Here is a 20,394-nt window from a genome sequence, read left to right as displayed (position 1 = left end):
AACATATTATTTATAACGCATCTCTTGGTAGATTTTTCTGTTTTACGGTGACTTTGTTAACCACTGAAAAATTCACAATTGAGAAAAATATTTTATTTAGTATTTATAGAAGGTAGTTGTAGCAATACCTAAGCAATATATTACATAAAAGTAGACATGTATAAACCTTATGATTCTTGAAGAGGAGCATCAATGTTATATATTGAACACTTCAGGGAACAAGGTTTATGATACTGAAAAAAATAACCACCAAGGGATAGACACTATTAATTTTCATTTCTGGACTAATTTCTTTAAATAAACTTGTTGGATTGGTAATCTGAAAAAAAAAATCAGACATGAAGTTTATAAAAGTTTACTTAGTGCTTATGTCTGTCTAAAGTTTAAAAGGAAAGAATTGGAATTTTAAAAATAAAGTTTCTTATTTCAATACTCACCTGATATTCATATTGCTCTTCCCTATGGAAGCTTGGAATGTTGATGTTAGCCCTTTAAATTATGAAATTTCATGTTTTCTTGCCTGCCAGTATACTGGTGTCTCTTATAAAGCAGTGAAATTTACCAGTATCTAACAACAGTTACATGTTGCGTGTGTCATATTGGTTCTTCAGTCTCAAAGTCGATTACATGCTGTGTGTGTCATATTGCCTCTTCAGTCTCAAAGTCGAAATATGTACAGTACTGTACTGCCCTATCCTCTTGATGCCACTAATCAGTGGGGAGGAGGGCGAGCATGAATATGAACATCATGTGAGTATAGAAATAATGAACTTTATTATTAAAATTCTGTTATTTCTATGAACCTCCCATGATGTCCATATTGCTGACTCCCAAACTTTATGTGTGGTGGGTAGCTACAGAAGGACAGAGATAGGGCAATTAGTTTCCCATAATCAATTAGATAACATCCTAGACTTACCTTTAGTTTAAACTCCAGATGATATTTAGAAAATTACTCTATTGCCTAATTGCTCATTATATATAAAACCTAATTACTGTGCTATACATATACTGTAATTTTTCAAAAACTAAATGAAATTTGAAAGGTTACTAGACCACAACTTCAAAGTAGAATTTTACCAAACTAAGCACTAGAATTCACCATGCTATCTGACCCCATCCTACTAGCCTCTATAGGTCCTAAAGCCCAACAATTATGACACGTAAACCATGTTTCTTCAAGATAATGTTTAGCAAATACAGATTTGGGATACCATTGAGATGCCACTTAAACTCTTAACAAACAAAAGATTTTAGAAAAACTCTTAGATATAGTGGTTCTTTTAATATCATGAACCCTCATTTTTAAATCCCTTAGATTTGGATCAAGTTCTTTTTTAGCCTTGTGGCCTTATAGTAAATTGAATGACATTGCATTCTTGGACAGAGGTCGTGTTGTAATTTTAATATCACAAAACAGATTAGGCACATTACCTCCGGTACCATAGAATCATCCAAATAATATTGAACGCCTCTTACCAGTCAAGGAAAGCAATCACCTGAATTAGTGACCGCCTCTAATGTCTGTAAAATCTTCTGAATGAAATTTCAAGAGCTTTTACTGGTCTAGAAATAACTATCCCATGAATAAACTGCCACTTCTTTTTTAAGGAAGAAAATGAAAAAAATTATTGTAAACCTTTAGCCTCAAACTCATTTTAGCTCCAAAATAAGGCAAAAAAAATTAAATCTTATGATTACCAAGGATTACAGGAGGTCCTTGTGTTACGATGGTCTCGAGTTACAACAATTTGTAGTTACGAAAAGGCTCTCATAAGGTACTAAAAAAATCCTTGTCAATTTTGTGCCACAATGTTTAGTTCATTGATAGAATTAACTACTTGCCGACGCAGAGAGCAGCTAACGTGCCGGAGTCGTGTGTTATGCTATCTTTGATTACGATACAAATTTTGGATTGTTGTGCTGCTCTTTTTTGGATACTTTTGTGCTTTTTTACCATGCAAAAATGTTTTTGGAGTTAATCTGCTGTGAGGCCTCTAAAGGTTTAAAGGTTTTTGAGGCCACTCATGAATGACAGAGGCAGGGGACAGTGACAATGCCCTAGCTAGTGACCATACACAGTATACATATGACCAGTGCCTAGACCCCCTCTTCACCCAAGGTAGATCCAGGGAGAGCCAGGCAATGGTTGCTGATGACTCAGCAGGTAAACCTATAGGATCCCCCAAACCCCCCATCCTTAGCTCACAAGGATACTAGGTTGTAGACACTACAAGAAAATATTGAGCTTGAGTGGGACTCAAACCCAGTTCGTCTGAATGATAGGTAGGGACATTTCCAATAGGCCAGGGTATCAATGTGCGCACCATGGACTCGGTGAGTATTAGGAAGACCTATGAAATCAGGCTCTTTTGAATCTGTTACAGCACCTCTTATGTTGCAATACATCGGAAAAATTATGACACATTTCCGTAAATAATGGGTTGGCCAGGGCACCAGCCACCCGTTGAGATACTACCGCTAGAGAGTTATGGGGTCTTTTGACTGGCCAGATGGTACTACATTGGATCCTTCTCTCTAGTTACGGTTCATTTTCCCTTTCCCTACACACATCCACACTAAATAGTCTGGCATATTCTTTACATATTCTCCTCTGTCCTCATACACCTGACAACACAGATTACCAAACAATTCTTCACTCAAGGGGCTACTGCACTAATTGTTCAGTGGCCACTTTCCTCTTGGTAAGGGTAGAAGAGACTCTTTAGCTATGATAAGCAGCTCTTCTAGGAAAAGGACACTCAAAAATCAAACCATTGTTCTCTAGTCTTGGGTAGTGCCATAGCCTCTGTACCATGGTCTTCCACTGTCTTGAGTTAGAGTTCTCTTGCTTGAGGGTACACTCCATCATTCAGGGAAAAATGGCCTCCTCCCTCCCTAATGCAGTTTTTCTAATGTATTGGTGGTAATGCTTTGTTCACCTTCTGCTACTTGAGCCTCTGCCCCCCCCCCTCCCCTTATCTATTTTTTAATAAATGAAAGAGGAATGGAATGTGAACTCATTTGATAATGGCACATAGTCATACTTTTATCCTTTCCTACTCATCAGCTTTATTAAACCTTGAGTTTCAAATACTATGCAGTTAGGGAAAGAGATTTACTGAGGATAGAGTTTTTGCTTCCTTCCCTACGCTTTGATGTTTTGTATCTTATAATAGTTAGGGGAAGTAATTTAGCTTTCTATGGTTGTTTTAATTGAGTTAGTCTTCTCCTGGTCATATTCTTGCATGTTCACATCTAATGCCAAGTTATATGATACCCGGGGGATAGAGGAAGGTAAGCTTCCCTCTTTATGGGATTCGCTAATTATTTTCATATATGAAATTTATGTTACAAATGAGTGAAATCAAAGTTAATTTTAACCAAGTTGGGTACAGTAATCTTATTGACCCAAGATGATGCCATGCCTGCTGCTGTTATTATACAGTAGTGTGGGTTGAGCCTCTTGGTGCAGGGCTTGCAACCCTGTAAATTGCCTTATCTACCTGCAATTGGTTCATGCTGCAAAGAGTAGAGATCCAAAAGCAGCAAGCTCGAGAGAGAGAGTCCTATTTTTCTCATTCCTATGTGGGTGAAAGGTTTTGCTAAGATCTTGGTATCCTTAGGGTATTTGCCTAGTTAAGACCTCTGAAATCTTGTCTACCAATCAGCATTGGATTCAGCAGTAAGGTATTTTGGTAAAGGGGTCATGGTGTACTGTCTCAGGCCTTCATCCAAGTAGAAGAGCTTGAGTTAGAGGTTAATACAGACCCCAAAGAGGAGGCTGGTTTACCCCAGTGGATATCAGAGAAGACCATGGTCACCCTCGGGAGGTAAGACTTTGCTTGCTTACCCAGTGGTTAATCAGCAAGCTAGTTCATCATCAGCTTGAAGCTTATGCTTAGCAGGCTACCATCCCTCCAGGGTTTGGTCAGCTTGCATCTCTAGTGGACGCTTCAATTATAGCCCAAATAGTTGAGACATCAATCTGCTCCCACAGCAGTTGCTCCACTCAAGGTTGGTTCTTCTGTTCCCATAAGCTTAAGCTCCTGTGTTCTTCCTGCTCTACACTCGCCCTAGCCTGGGGGGACTGGAGTACCTAGACCTTCTGTTTTTCAGTCTCTGGCTCAGTAATGGAGCAGGATTCGGTGGGGGCAGTATCCTTTGTGGATGTTGAGGAGGGAGACCTAGTGAGAAACTCCTGGCAATTGGGCAAGAGATGTGCTTGCTGGCCTGAATTAAATAGTGGCTTTGATATTCCTTTGATGATATAGAATTCGAGAACCATGTTATATTTTCTCAATCATGTTGGTGTATAAAGGCACCTTCCCATATAATTTTCCCTTGGCTTACTCACAAAGAGGTTTTACAGTTGACATACAAGTCTGCTCTTAATAACAATCTAGCAGGAGTAGTCTCAGAGGCTGGGGGTTATGTCCCTCTATCATAGTCTTGTTGATTAATTTGTAGTTTGGATGATGGTGCCATGCTAGAAGACTCCTTTCCGGGCTAAAATGGAAGGTTCAGAAATGCATATCCCCATTGGGAGAATCTTAGAACAGCAGAGTTTGTTGTCTGGCAGATGCTCCTTAGTCTGGTGTCAGCAAATCTTTTCTGAAAGTGGATGGTGTGGGGGATCTTGAATTACCAGTATAGATCTTGCAAAGTTGTTGTACAAGCCCACTTATGAGGCTTTACAGAACTTTGTCGAAGCAAAATTTTGCATTTGGGTGATTTCAATATGGAGGTATAAGTGGAGGAGCTCCTCGGCAGCAGCCTTCTATATGAATCCATTTTTCCCCAATCCTTAGTGAATAAAGCTATGGTTAGTATCAATACAGCTAATACTTCAGTTCCACAGAGATTGAGATAAAGCTTTCAGTCCATTCCAAAAAAGGGGAAGAACCTTCAATTATATGGCTTCAACCTATAAACAGCACCAGCAACATTTTAAAAGATAACATGTGAAGAGATCAGCATCACACCCTCAAACTAAACTGCCCCTGTCAGCAAGCAAGTTTTCTCAGGAGGATAGAAGGCAACAATTGTAACCTTTTCAGACAGAGCCCCAATTCACGAGTGCTGTAGAGTGGTGCGGATTCATTTGATAGGGGAAAGGGACCTCGACAACGAATGTCCACAGGTCAAGGGTGTTTTCTGTTTTCAAGATCATTGTACTTTTTTTCGGTGGAGACAAAGCCTAGTCTCTGAAAGTTTGGGTTGGTCATGGACTCTCCATCACCTGTAAAAGCCAATGTAGGGTCACGGTGTAAAATCCGCAGTATGATAAGGCAAAATCTTGAAAGATGCAGGACCAGGGGGCAGACACAAATTCTTTCAGGCAAAAACCCCTAGAACTTTTCCCAGCAAAATGTTGGGAAAGGGATCCATAGAGAAATATGAATTTCTTAAATTCTATGGCAAACATTTCATCATTCCTAAGAAAAACTCCCCTGAGAGAAGAGTGATCCTCGACCTGTCTCATCTCAAGAAACATCAAATGTGACACATTCAAGATGACGTCTTGTTACACAAGTCCACCAGTTACTGCTCTTTAGAGGTTTAGACCTGTAATCTAGCCTCCCCCCCCCTCTCCCACTTCCAGCCTTACTTATGGTTTCAGCTTGGGAGGAGTTCATACATGTTTAAAGTGGTGCCCTTCTGACTCTACAGTAATGCCTCACAACGCAAAATTAATTGCTTCTGGAGTGGCTTTCGTACCGTGATTTTTTCACATGAGTTGCCTTTTACATGTGAATCGCCTAACTCCTTCCAAGCCCTACTAAAACACCACATTAAATTCTATTATAAGGCTAAAATGTACTAAACACAATGAAATACAACCATTTGAATCATTCACTACATAACCTTACCATTAATAACATGTAAATGAAATGTATAATTAGAACAGACAGCACATTAATGCAATAATAAATGGGAAATACAGTAACAAATGTGGAACCTTACCTTTGGAGTGAGGCGATGTCCAAAGCAAAGTGGCAGGACTGTAGAGAAGGATGACAAATGGCAGAAAACATTCATAAGTAGCAGAAAACATAAACACTTAACTTTACAAAACATTAATAAATAGCAGAAAATATTAACGCTTAACCTTACGAAACACATTAACAAGTGGCAGAAAATAGTAACACTTAACTTTACGATAAACTTAAAATTAAATATACAGTATTCCTTTTGCCTTTTTCTAATATTGTATTTTATTTTTACTTTATGTTTTTTATTATCTAAATTTAATAATTTTCTTCATTACTTCCACTTTTCTTTCATTTTAGATCACTTTGAGCTTCCTCTTGGCCTACTAATATCGAAAGCCTCTTAAATAAACAACTACCCGAGGAATCGTGTTTCTGCGTGCTTCTTAAAATGTTCCTGAAATGACTCAGGCAAACATCATTACACTGTTCAAGAATACAATGTGTGTAAACTTTGTACAAGAACCACCATTTTATGGTAGCCAGCTAGACCTTCCTTAACAACGTTCAGTTGCATGGCCTCCAACTCCTTCAGATCATCAGTCCCAAGTTCCTCTTGGTATTCCTCGAGAACTCATTAATGTTGTCCTCAACGACATCCCGAGTCTAATGATTTCAGCAACGTCAGCTTGAGCAACAGGTTCAGGATCGTCAACTTTTTTGGCCTCGGATTCAGCCTGGCCTTTTTGGAAGCCCTGTAAATCTCATTGGTATGTGGCATCAGGCCACAACTTCTTCCACGGAGAGTCAAAGTGCACCTTGAAACCTCCCGCCAAGGTGCATCAATGAGTCTGAGGCATATCACAATATTGAAATGCTCATTCCAAAATTCACGAACAGTGAGGTTTGTGCTGTCCTTGATTTCGAAACATTTCTTGAAGAGATATTTGTATTTTGTATAGAGCTTCTTAAAGCTTGAAATCACTTGCTGGCTCATGGGCTGGAGGAGAGGGGTGGTATTAGGTGGATGATAGAAAACCTTGAGGAATAGAAAATATGCTAGGATATCTTCCTCAAGGCCAGGAGGTGAGCAGGGGGATTGTCAAACACCAGTAGGCATATCTGAGGAAGGCACTTCTCTTCCAAGTGTCTTGTTACCCAGGCTTTTACATTAGCCCACCACATCACCAGAAGCTTCTCCTTTAGCACTTTTTTGAACTTGAAGGCTCAAGGAGTCTCGAAGTGATACACCAGCAGGGGCTTCACCTAACAATTCCCACTTTTGTTTGCACAGAGTGCAAGGGTAACTTCTGCCTTCCTTCACCATATCTAAAAGTTTTACCTTTTCAGTAATTATCATCATCTTCCTCCTACTTTTCAGCTCACTAGAAGAATCTTTCATTGGTGCACAGTGCTTTGTAGGCATTTTAATGGCTTTACAAAGGTTAAATGAATCACAGAACACTACAAACGTGAGATACTTGTAAGAGTATAGTTCAGCGTTAACGAGGGTCTGGCGGAGCGGCGGGATACACCAAGGGAAGATGCTGGGAAAGGATACGATGATGCGTAGCCAATCCGCTCACGGGATACATTCACTCGTGCTTTGATTCTTCGATCATGCGGTGGTAACCAATCACGTGCCTTGTCTGATTTCCAGTAGGTATAAGAGCAAGCTGCTCTCCTTGTCTGGCAGCCAAGGAAGCCGTTTCTTTGGAGCATCAAGATGAAACGTGGCTGCTCTCCGCAATATGACTGCCAGTACGGCGGTATTTTTTATTTTCTATTTTTTGACAATAGTCGAACCGCAAAATGGCATGGGATCACTTCTTGCCAAGCTACAACCCTAGCTGATAAAGCAGGATGCTATAAGCCCAGGAACTCCAATAGAGAAAATAGCCCAGTGAGAAAAGGAAACAAGGAACTTTAATATTCAGGGTAATATTTCAGACCTAACCAGTCTTGTTTCAAACCCTAGCCTAAATACTTATGTGGTAACTAGGGGCTCTAGTGCACCACTCACTAAGGGTTCAGATCATACATAGCACATCCAGATTCAAGATACTCCCACAGAGTCTCAAATTTCTTATTTATTTTAGACCCTTCTGCAAAACCTTTGCTTGAGGGTACACTCGGGCACACTATTCTACTGTATCTTTTTTAAATATTTAACTTAGCCGGTGAATATATAGCTGCAACTCTTTTGCTCGACAGACAAACTCTATGGAAAAACTCGCCAGCGATCGCTACACAGGTTGCGGGTGTGCCCAACAGCGCCATCTGTCGACCAGATACCCAGCTCTTATGTAAACAAAGACTCAATTTTCTCTCTGTCGACGTGTCGACAAGACGTACTTTACTCGCTGTTGCTAAACTGGAGTTTTTCACATCTATTTGGTGAAGTACTATATTCTAGTTTTGAGCTTTCGCAATGCAGGTGTTTTATCTTCATCTTAAATCTTGAACTCTTTTTGGATAGATTTAATTATGGTGACAAAGAGAGTATGGACTTTCTTTCACTTTTAAATGGCCGACCCTTCCCTTAGACGGAAGTGTGTTTAGGCTTTTAGTAATTATCTTATCACATTATAAATTATTTATAGATTTTCCTCTATATATTTTATATCTCTCCGCCTTTATTAGGCCTCTTCGATTAACTTTCCATTTATTATAAACATATAAAAATAAATTTTAATGTTTTGTTTATATGCGACCTTTCCTGAGAGTAGGCGGTCCTAACTTGGAAACCGAAGTTAATCAACGTTGAGCCCTTTATATCGTAATTAGCTTTTAAAGAGCTAAGGATTTAAAACTTTTTAAATGTAATATTTTATGAAAGAATTTCTTTGATAGTCTTCGTACTGTTTTCAAAGATGAACTAACGTTTAGTTTTTTTATGCTACGCAGTTGTTGACGTTCAGGACGTTCAACATGCGCTCTATCGTTACGATAGAGAGAGAGTGTATCACGGTTTCACTTTGCAGTAAGAGTAAATCGATTCTGACGTTTTGTTCATTCTTTCTTAGCTTAAATGTTTTAAATTCTATTTTAAAGGAACTTTTTATTTGAAAAACCTTTCAGTTTTTTCCTTTAGTCAAATAACATGTTTTTTTGACGAAATATAATTGGGCTCTTCTCTTAGGTGCGAAATCAAGAGAGAAAGAGAGAGAGAGATAGAGACGGAGGGAGAGAGAGGAGAGAAAACGTTCCGTTCAAGCGGGTAACGTTGTTCTCGAGTTACTCTCGTCCCTAGTCTCTGTACGGGGAGGAAGGATAAAACGTTTTTAGTTTTTTATTCTCGTCCCCAGGCTATGTGCGGTGAGAGATTGAAAACGTAGTTTATATGAACTAGTGTTTAGTCTCTTTCCCAGCCACTGATTTTTTTATCTTAAAATATGTTTTCTGTTTTTTGCTGGTATTAATGAGCTTGCATTATACGACTGATTTCGCAATTACTACCTTTTAATGAAGGGTAGAATTGCGTGTTTCAGGTAGAAATCAGTAAAAGTTTCGATTTCAGTGAAATAAGTGCAAAACAGAAAATCGAAGTGATAAAGTGATATGCGCAAAGTGTTACAGTGTTGCGTCCGAGGGTTCGTCTGTTCGTGCCTGTCGTTCACCTAGTCCGGGACCTCTTGCATGCTCCCAAGCCCAGGGGAGAAGTAATGTCAAACGACTTATGGGTTCGAGAGGCCTTGATCAACGAACAGACGTTTCCCTCTATGGTATCGGGTGTATCTTACCAAGATCTCCCCTACCATAAGACGAGAGAGACGTTGTTTCTCCTCGTCATCCGAAGGCTTTTCGCATAAGAAACCTGTCACAAGGTTTCGAAGCCCTTAAGCAAAAGTCAGTCCTTTCAGGACAGGTCCAGCGTCCTGGTTACAGCCATTAGGACAGCTCTGACCCTATGCAGTCATCGGATAACTGCTCGCCGCCTAATAAAAGCGTAACACAGACTCCGAGAGTCTTTTTTGTTGGCAAAGTGTTGCGGTCACAGACGTTACCCTCGTCTCTTACCACAACCATTTCCGTTGATCCTTAATGGGTTGTATGGCAAGACATGCAGAATATGCTTGCCTCCCTTATGGAAGACTATTCTGCCGATTAGTCCGTTGAGTCTAGCCGTTTATCTCATCGATATCCTGGCTTTCAGCCAACCTAACGTTCGTTTGTGCTTACTGTTGACGTTGGCGTAGCTAAGTCACGTCAGTCAGGTTGTTTAGAACCACACTCAATGCGGTCTCGTGTGGTTTTTCAGCCGCATTTGGACGTTAGGCCACTTGCTGATGCTCCTGTTGACGTTCAAGACGTTCACTAACAATCGGAGTTGACTTGTTTTGACGCTGTGCGTCAACCTCCGCATTCTAGAGTTGTTTTGACTGCTCAGTCTAGGCAGTCAAAGCAGTCTCGAGTGGACGCTGTGCGTCCTCACGCACCTGTTGTGGTTGACAGTTCAGTTGTTGACAGTTCACAGACTGTCAAGCAGTTACATGACGTTGCGTTCTGGTCCGCTACTAATGCACCAGTGAGTGTGGACTCTGCTTGTAAAGCATTGCCACCACGGTAGGTCTCTCCCTTGCTTGAGACTCAGCTTTTATCGGACAAGGTTCCTGTAGATGAGGAAGTTGCTGTTCCCCCTCCTACTGATATTCCCTTGAGGACTCTGTCAGATGGAGAGGAGCCTAAAGCTGCTTAGCCCCCTATGGACTTTAATTAAATCATGATGATTTTTTTTAAGGATCTTTGTCCGGATCTTTTTGTAACTGCTGCTCCTCGTTCGCCTAAACGTCAGAGCTTACACTAGGCCTAGCTACTTCGAAGCCGTTGTTTTTAAGCTAGTGCTCTCTCGCTCTCCTAGAGAGCTTTACGTTGGCTAGGCGACTGGTTTTTCACCAGGAGGAGTTTGGGGGATACAGCCTTTGCTTTCCCTTCTTTTAAACTGGCTTATAGAGCGAGAGTCTGATATGACACGAGAGAAGTTCTCGGCTTGGGAGTTCATGCCTCTGCCCAGATAGACTTCTCAAATCTCGTAGACTCTCCCTGGCGCCTGGCCAGGAGACGCTCCAGTTTTTTTTACAGGTCAACTTCACAGCTGTTTTCGAGCCTTTGAAGTTTTGCTGTACAATTATGTCATGCATAAACAAGGCTTTCAGGGATGGAAAGCGGTACCGCCTCAGTCGCTAACCCCGTCTGTTGCCGCACCTGCTCCCGTAGACCCTAAATGGGCTTTGCTGCAAGACATGCAGTCCAAGCTTGCGTTCTTGATAGAGGACTTTAATGCGGAGAAGGTTGCTACCGAACCTTCTGGCCAACAACCTTCCAACCGGTCGGTTGTGCGCCCTGTTGACGCTGAGGTAACCTACTCGCGTCTGCCAGTTGAGGTGGTTCCTCCACCGATGCGACCCAGTGTGGGTTGCCAGCCGCACGTTGTCGTTAAGCGACGCTCGGAGGTGGTTGTTGACGTTCAGGACGTTCAACAACCAGCAGAGGTGACTTGTTTTGACGCAGTGCGTCAACCTCAGCAACTCGGTAGGGTGTTGACTGCACAACCCAGACGGTCTAGACAGTCTCGGGTTGACGCTGTGCTTCCTCGCGCACCCATGGTTGTTGACAGTTCACAGACTGTGCAGCAGTTCCATGATGTTGCGTCCGGCTCCGTCACGCATGCACCAGTGCAACCGGACTCAGCGAGCCAGACGTTGCCCACTCCGTTGCCGTTTCCTCATCAGTTTTCGGATGAGGAACCCTCTGATGAGGACGTTGCTGAACAACAAGACGATCAGCCCCCAGAATAGATCAAGCACTGCTATCCATCCAGAAGATGCTGAAGAAGGAACGCTGCTCAGTCAGGCTGTGGATGAGTCTGGTAGGGACGCTGTCATCCGTGGAACAATTTGTGTCACTAGGAAGACTACACCTCCGTCCTCTTCATACCATCTAGCTTTTCACTGGAAAAAGGACAAGACGCTAGAAGCGGTCTCGATCCCGGTTTCCGAAAAGATAAAGTCTTGTCTGACTTGGTGGAAGGACAATATCAACCTAAGAGAGGGTCTTCCCCTGGCTGTTCAGACTCCCAACCACGTTCTCTTCTCGGACGCATCGGACGTGGGCTGGGGCGCGACACTAGACGGTCGGGAATGCTCAGGACTGTGGAACTCGAGTCAGAGGAGCATGCATATCAACTGCAAGGAGCTGTTGGCAGTACATCTGGCCTTGAAAAGCTTCAAGTCTCTCCTTCGAGGCAAAGTGGTGGAAGTTAACTCGGACAACACCACGGCCTTGGCGTACATCTCCAAACAAGGAGGTACCCACTCACTGACGTACGAGATCGCAAGGGACCTGCTCATCTGGTCAAAAGGTCAAGACATCTCCCTAGTAACGAGGTTCATCCAAGGCGACTTGAACGTCATAGCAGATGGTCTCAGTCGGAAAGGGCAAGTAATTCCAACCGAATGGACCCTCCACAAGGATGTGTGCAAGAGACTTTGGGCCACTTGGGGTAAACCATCCATAGATCTCTTTGCAACCTCGCTGACCAAGAGGCTTCCAATCTATTGCTCTCCAGTCCCGGACCCAGCAGCAATACATATAGATGCTTTCCTCCTAGATTGGTCACATCTGGATCTCTACGCATTCCCACCGTTCAAGATTGTCAACAAGGTACTGCAGAAGTTCGCCTCTCACGAAGGGACAAGGTTGACGTTAGTTGCTTCCCTCTGGCCCGCGAGAGAATGGGTCACCGAGATACTTCGATGGTTAGTAGACGTTCCCAGTAGTCTTCCTCTAAGGGTAGACCTTCTACGTCAGCCACACGTAAAGAAGGTACTCCAAAGCCTCCACGCTCTTCGTCTGACTGCCTTCAGACTATCGAAAGACTCTCGAGAGCTAGAGGCTTTTCGAAGGAAGCAGCCAGTGCGATTGCTAGAGCAAGGAGAGCGTCTTCCATTAGAGTCTACCAATCGAAGTGGGAAGTCTTCCGAGACTGGTGCAAGTCAGTTTCTGTATCCTCGACCAGTACCTCTGTAGCTCAAATAGCTGTTTTTCTCTTATACCTGAGAAAAGGACGATCCCTTTCAGCTCCCACTATCAAGGGCTACAGAAGCATGTTGGCATCGGTCTTCCGGCATAGAGGCTTAGATCTTTCCAAACATAAAGATCTGCAAGACCTCCTTAAGTCTTTTTGAGACCACCAAGGAGCGTCGTTTGGCTACCCCTGGATGGAATTTAGACGTGGTACTAAGATTCTTCATGTCAGACAGGTTGGAGCCGTTACAATCAGCCTCCCTGAAAGATCTCACTCTTAAGACTCTTTTCCTGGTATGCTTAGCCTCGGCTAAAAGAGTCAGTGAGATTCATGCCTTCAGCAAGAACATCGGATTTTCGTCAGAAAAAGCCACTTGTTCGCTGCAACTTGGTTTTCTAGCCAAAAATGAGCTGCCTTCTCGGCCTTGGCCTAAATCTTTCGATATCCCCAGCTTATCGGAGATCGTAGGCAATGATCTAGAAAGAGTCTTATGCCCTGTTAGAGCTCTTAAGTTCTATTTAAATCGTACTAAACCTTTACGAGGCCAATCTGAAGCTTTATGGTGTTCAGTTAAGAAACCATCCTTGCCTATGTCAAAGAATGCTTGGTCAGACTTTATCAGATTGTTAATACGAGAAGCTCATTCACATCTGAGTGAGGAAGACCGAACTTTGCTTAAGGTGAAGACGCACGAAGTTAGAGCTGTAACAACTTCCGAGGCCTTTAAGCAAAATAGATCTCTGCAAAGTATAATGGACGCAACCTATTGGAGAAGCAAGTCAGTGTTCGCGTCATTTTACTTGAAAGATGTCCAGTCTCTTTACAAGAACTGCTACACACTGGGACCATTCGTAGCAGCGAGTGCAGTAGTGGGTGAGGGCTCAACCACTACAATTCCCTAATTCCTTATCCTTTTAATCTGTCTCTTGAAGTGTTGTTTTTTTATGGGTTGTCCGGAAGGCTAAGAAGCCTTTCGCATCCTGGTTGATTTGGCGGGTGGTCAAAGTCATTTCTTGAGAGCGCCTAGATTAGGGGTTTGATGAGGTCCTGTTGTATGGGTTGCAACCCTTGATACTTCAGCTCCTAGGGGTCGATCAGCACCCTAAGAGGATAGCGAGGCTCCGTAAGGAAGACGTACTTAAAAGGCAGAGTAATTGTTCAAGTCGACTTCCTTACCAGGTACCTATTTATTTTGTTTTTGTTATTTTGATAACTTCTAAAATGAAATAAAAAACTCTTAGCTCATAAAATGTAAACATATATTACTGGTCTCTACCCACCATCCTGGGTGTGAATCAGCTATATATTCACCGGCTAAGTTAAATATTTAAAAATGATATTTTGATTATAAAATAAATTTTTGAATATACTTACCCGGTGAATATAAATTAAATGACCCTCCCTTCCTCCCCAATAGAGACGCAGTGGAACGAGGAGAAAATTGAGTCTTTGTTTACATAAGAGCTGGGTATCTGGTCGACAGATGGCGCTGTTGGGCACACCCGCAACCTGTGTAGCGATCGCTGGCGAGTTTTTCCGTAGAGTTTGTCTGTCGAGCAACAGAGTTGCAGCTATATATTCACCGGGTAAGTATATTCAAAAATTTATTTTATAATCAAAATATCATATTTCTCTTCCTCTTGTTTTGTTAAAGCAATACTACATGCACAGCATGTTATTGTTGTTAGACTCTGGTTTCATTGCTTTAATAGAGGCGTTAGTATATTAGAAGAAAAGGAAATTTCTTCATTTTAAGGGGTAAGGTTGATACTCCAAGTTTTACCAGACAAAAGCAATATGAACATCAGGGAGCTTCATAGAAATAATGTATATGTGAGCAGTATTACAATAAATACTGTATATACTGTACTGTACACACACATATATATACTGTATATACATATACCTATATATGTATATATATTATATAAGTATTTATATATATACACACGTGCGTGTATATAATACTCTTAATATCTCTAGATTCTCAAAATATTACCCTAATTTCGTAACATGAGATTATTGTTATCATTCATGAGCAAAAGTTGTAAATATTTTGCTGATGACCATCATCAGTAATACACTATATTATTTAACCTTTAAATCTGTTTGAAAGGCATTTATATACTGCAATGATGATTTTTAACATTTAAGATATTCACAGATAAATTAAATTATATTTTTGTAAATACAACCCTGTTTAATATGATTATTATTAAAGCTGGTGTATTAAATGCATGAATTGATATTTCTTAATGGTTAAATTTTTCTACATTCTTTTTTGTGTGCTTGAAGAAAATTATAGCAGTACTCATTTTTGTAACACATTTAAATGCTTGGTTTTAAGCATATATAAAAAGATAAATAGATTAGATATGATAAGCAAGTTTATGAAAATTTCACTTTCTAATATTTATCTGACAGCAAGTTTATTGAATAAAATTCACACAAATTTCTTTGGGCGATCTTGATATTCAGCATATACTAGGATAGAAATTCTTAGTTTCAAGTATATCTTGATGTAGTACTTGAGAAGTCCTCAAAAAATTTTGATAGATGTATCATGATAGTTACTTATAATTGATAAAGAAATTATCTTGTTGAGAAAAACATAGTTCTTACCTCACATGGCTTGCGAACACACTTCATTTGCATTATCCACAAAAATGTTTTTATCAACGTTTTATGAAATCTGTTTGCTACAATTTGTGGTATACTTTTAGTAGTGGAGAGTCTTTTTATTTGTTTATGATAATGGCATTAACCCTGTCAATGACAGTTATTACCTTTTACCTGAATACTGTATACTGTAAAATCAGGGGTAGGTCTTTTATATAGAATACTGTAAATAAATCATTAGCATATGACTAAACAGTTTAGGTTAATTCTATTCTCTTTTGTAATTTTACATACACAATGTAAGTACTTACTCAATCTGTATTTTGGAGAAGACAGTGATCTAAAGCCAGATTATATAAGTAATTTCTGTGATCTAAAGATAAAACAACAAATTGAATTTCCATAAGCCTGAGCTCATGATGAAATCTCAGTGTTTGGTTAGCCATTCCTTCCCTGTAACCAGCAGCAAGAACACCTCTCTATTTCTTGCGTATCCCCTCCATAAATTGCCTTTACCTCATAATACTTTAACGGCAATTCACCGTAAACTAAGTCAAGTGTAATAACTCATATCCAGCTTTGAAAATGTGATAATGCCCACAAGAGGTTAAAACTTGATAACATTATAAAGGAACTTGAAATCTAAAAAATTTTCTCAATTGCAACCTAAATACGGTATACAGTATTTACTACATTATCCATCACCTGGAAATTTCTCATAGAGAAATTAAGATTATAATATGAATATAATTTTTTCTATTTTTATTAAAAGAATTATTTTCGTTTAACTAAATCCCAGCACTCAGTGTTCAGAAATTCTTATTAGAAAATATGGCTTCTAAATAATGTTTAGTAGAGGCATAATTGTAAACCACTGGGCTGCTATCAAAAATCTTTCCCAGAGAAAGATTTCTAGAGAAATTAAAGAGTAGCTCCGCTTCCAATGTCATTAATTCTAACTCTCATGTCCTTCTTTTGAGTTTAATCCAATTTTCTGTGAGCTTATTTCAATAAACTCCTAGCAAGAAAGAACATAGTATTCTTGGGGAGTTATAGAGAGGCCAGTTTGAAATGCTAACTCCACAAAACTATTTAGGAACATTTCCCGTAATTCAGATATTATCGAATACTTTTGCATATCAGATTTTTTTCTCTAACACAACTTATCTGCAGTATATTTAATTGAAAGTAATGGATTCTGATACTTTAGAACAATTCCAAGGAGCTTGCATGCAGATCCTACACATCCTGGTTAACCATTTCTAGGTTTTTTATTTATAGCAGCTCATTTCTTACTACCTGAATTAAAATGGTCTAATTATAGATATGATCATAGATAATAGGTTGGTTATGAACCTGTATAATTTTTAAAAGCAAGCAAACATTTCCATACAAACCCAAAACCGGTGATTTATGGTTGTAGCTTTCCAGCCCTGCTCATGAATCATGTGCTATGGATACTCAGACTTCTGTTGGCCAGAGATGCATGAACCCACCCATGCATTATTATTATTATTATTATTATTATTATTATTATTATTATTATTATTATTATTATTAATCAAGCTACAGCCCTAGTTGGAAAAGCAAGATACTATAAGCCCAAGGGCTCCAACAGAGAAAAATAGCCCAGTGAGGAAAGGAAATAAGGAAATAAATAAGCGATGAGAAAATGTTAACAATAAATTATTCTAAAAACAGTAACATCAAACAGATATGTTATATATAAACTATAAAGACGTTTGTCAGCCTGTTCAACAAAAATATTTGCTGCAAGCTTGAATTTTTGAAGTTCTACTGATTCAACTACCTGATTAGGAAGATCATTCCACAATTTGGTCACAGCTGGAATAAAACTTCTAGAATACTGTCATAGTATTGAGCGTCATGATGGAGAAGGCCTGACTATTAGAATTAACTGCATGCCTAGTATTACGAAAAGGAGGGAACTGTCTAGGAAGATCTGAATGTAAAGGATGGTCAGAATTATGAACAATCTTATGCATCATGCATGATGAAATAATTGAACGACAATGCCAAAGATTAATATCTAGATCAGGAATTTAATAGACTGTAAGTTTCTGTCCAACAAATTAACATGAGAATCAGCAGCAGAAGACCAGACAAGAGAGCAAAACTCGAGACAGGGTAGAATGAAAGAATTAAAACACTTTTCCAGAATAAATTCATCACCAAAAATCTTGGAAGACTCTCTCAATAAGCCAATTTTTTGTGCAATTGAAGAAGACATAGATCTAATGACCTAATGTGTTTCTCAAAAGTACATTTGCTGTCAAGAATCACATTTAAAATTTTAAGAGTCATACAAAGTTAAAGAAACATTATCAATGTTGAGATCTGGTTGTTGAGAAGCCATTGTCATTGACCTACTTACAATCATACTTTGACTTTTGTTAGGATTCATTGTTTGCACCATGCACTAATTTTAGCTAGATCTCTATTAAGGGATTCAGCAACCCCAGATCTACATTCAGGATATGGAATCGATGCAAAAAGAGTAGCATCATCTGCATATACAACAAGCTTGTTTTCTAGGCCAAACCACAAGTCATGTGTATATGGTATGAAAAGTAATTGGCCAAAAACACTACCCTGTGGAACACCAAATAACACATTCCTATACTCACTATGGTGCCCATCAACAACAACTCTTTGAGATCGATTACTTAAAAGTTCAATAATAATGCTAAGAAACGACCCACCCACTCCCAACTGTTTGAGTTTGAAAACAAGGGCCTCATGATTAACACGGTCAAAGGCAGCACTAGAATTAAGGCCACTCATACAAACTTCCTGACCACAATCAAGGGATTTCTGTACAGCATTGGAGATTATAAGAAGAGCATTACGTGTTCCAAGGCCTTTATGAAAACCAAATTGCAAACTAGGAAATTGATGATTAACTTCAGCAAACCTATTAAGACGTTTTACTTAAAGACGTTCAAAAACTTTAGATAATATGGGAGTTATGGAAATTGGGCGGTAATCAGTGGGACTTGAGCAACCACAAACACATTTACATAGTGGAGTAACATTATCAATTCTCCAGCAAGTACTAAAAGCTCCTCGACTTGCTAACTTGCGCAAAATAACAGATAACTTTACTTTACTTAGATGGCTGCTTTTCCGGTCCCATACAGCAGGAGAACCCTACTCTCTACAGGACCTCCGCTGTCGTTTTACCTTGTTCGTTCAGAGCTAAGAAATCTGCATTCTTTATAAAAAACAAAGGAAAAATACCATTTGGGTCTACACCTTCATAAGCATCAAGGTCCATCAACAGAGCTTTAATTTCACGAGATTGAAAAGCTAATTTAGTTAGTTTAGCCTCAGGAAAACCGGAATGAGGAAGTTAGAGTTTCTCATTACTCTACTCTGCATTGCTACTGATTACCTGCATTTCTTTTTTTTTAAGAGGGACTGTTTCACCTGCGATGATTTTGTGGACACAAAAGAGAATAATCATAAGAAATAAGTTTGGATGAAAAATTTATTGTTTTATTTTTTTTATCTTAGTTGTACACTCTCTGCTTAAGACTATTTTATCAGAAGATGTCTTACGTTTCCATTCTTAGTTTCCTAAACTGATAGAACATTATTATTTGTTATAGAGTAAATTAAAAAACTCACTGCCTTATATAAAAGAAATTGGAAATTAAGTATCCTCAATATTTACAAAGTATTCCTTACCTTTAAGCAGAAGGAGGCAAATAACTTGAATCTGTGATTGCTTACCACTGTTTTATTCTTAAATATATGTCCATTAGGAAGTTTTGTTGGTGGGCTACCAATAGAATTTGTAATTGAGGGAGATTTAAACAAATTTTATACAGTATATAATTGGTAGTTTCAAAGATAGTAAAAGTAGATTTATGATTGAAATTCTATTTTAAGAAATATATATAACTGATGGAATCAGGCAAAGACAGAACTATATTTGATGGTTTAAGTAAAGGAAGAAGTTTGATTTAAGGGTTTTAAGACTACTAAACACTTAATATGAGAAAGGGGAGAAAGGGTAGTGATGGATGTCATTGAATTTAGGATTCCTTAATATATGGCATTATTGCAGACTGGAAAAGGATGGCAATATACATAAGTTATTATGGGATTGAATGTCTTTTCTTTCATTTATCATCGTTTACTTTGAAAAGCAGGCTAAAGGGGAGGATAAGGAAACATATTTTGTGTACTGTAGTCAGTTTATTTGTCCATTTTCTATGTAGCTACAGTTTTTAGAAATTTCAAAGGAAATTCTTAGATTTGTATGCCATGGTAATTAGTACTGTATGACATACATTAGAATATTTTTCATAATCATGAATCCAACAAATTTATTTTTTAATAGATTGGCATAAACCCAGCTTTCTATTGTGATTTTATGATTTTTTGCAATTCTTCATACAGTCTCATGTTTTAACTATTATTTACTATAAAGCTGTGAAAAAGGTAGGAAAGTTAGGTTTTGGCCAGAAGAATGGTATTCACTACTGCTCAGTATTGTATATCAGTTAGAATTTAAATTTGTTGTATATTCTATATACTATACTATGCAAATTTTATGAGCTTACAAATTCATAAAGCTTCATTTGTCTTTGAAATATAATCTTTAATTTTCAGTACTGTATAACCAACTTGTTAAGAACTGAGATTTTCAGTCTTATAATCCTAATTAGTTGTTCAGTAGAATAATTTAACCAATCTCTATTCATCATTTTGTATTGCTTTTTTTTATCCAATCTCCTTATTATTCATATTGTCTTTAGGTGTTGGTATGCTGTAATTCTGTTACTG

The 20,394-nt window shown here is 39.1% G+C and overlaps 1 protein-coding gene across 4 annotated transcripts in view; it reads left to right on the top strand.

The window, feature by feature from the left end:
- The window catches only part of Ca-alpha1T (Ca[2+]-channel protein alpha[[1]] subunit T), a 340,709-nt gene that overhangs the window by 210,614 nt on the left and 109,701 nt on the right, over positions 1-20,394 (top strand). The gene's annotated exons all lie outside the window — the stretch shown is intronic.

This window comes from Palaemon carinicauda, chromosome 38 (assembly GCF_036898095.1).
Source record: "Palaemon carinicauda isolate YSFRI2023 chromosome 38, ASM3689809v2, whole genome shotgun sequence".
Lineage (NCBI taxonomy): Eukaryota > Metazoa > Arthropoda > Malacostraca > Decapoda > Palaemonidae > Palaemon > Palaemon carinicauda.
Note: the sequence above shows the minus strand (reverse complement) of the source record. Positions and strands in the feature narration are given on the sequence as shown.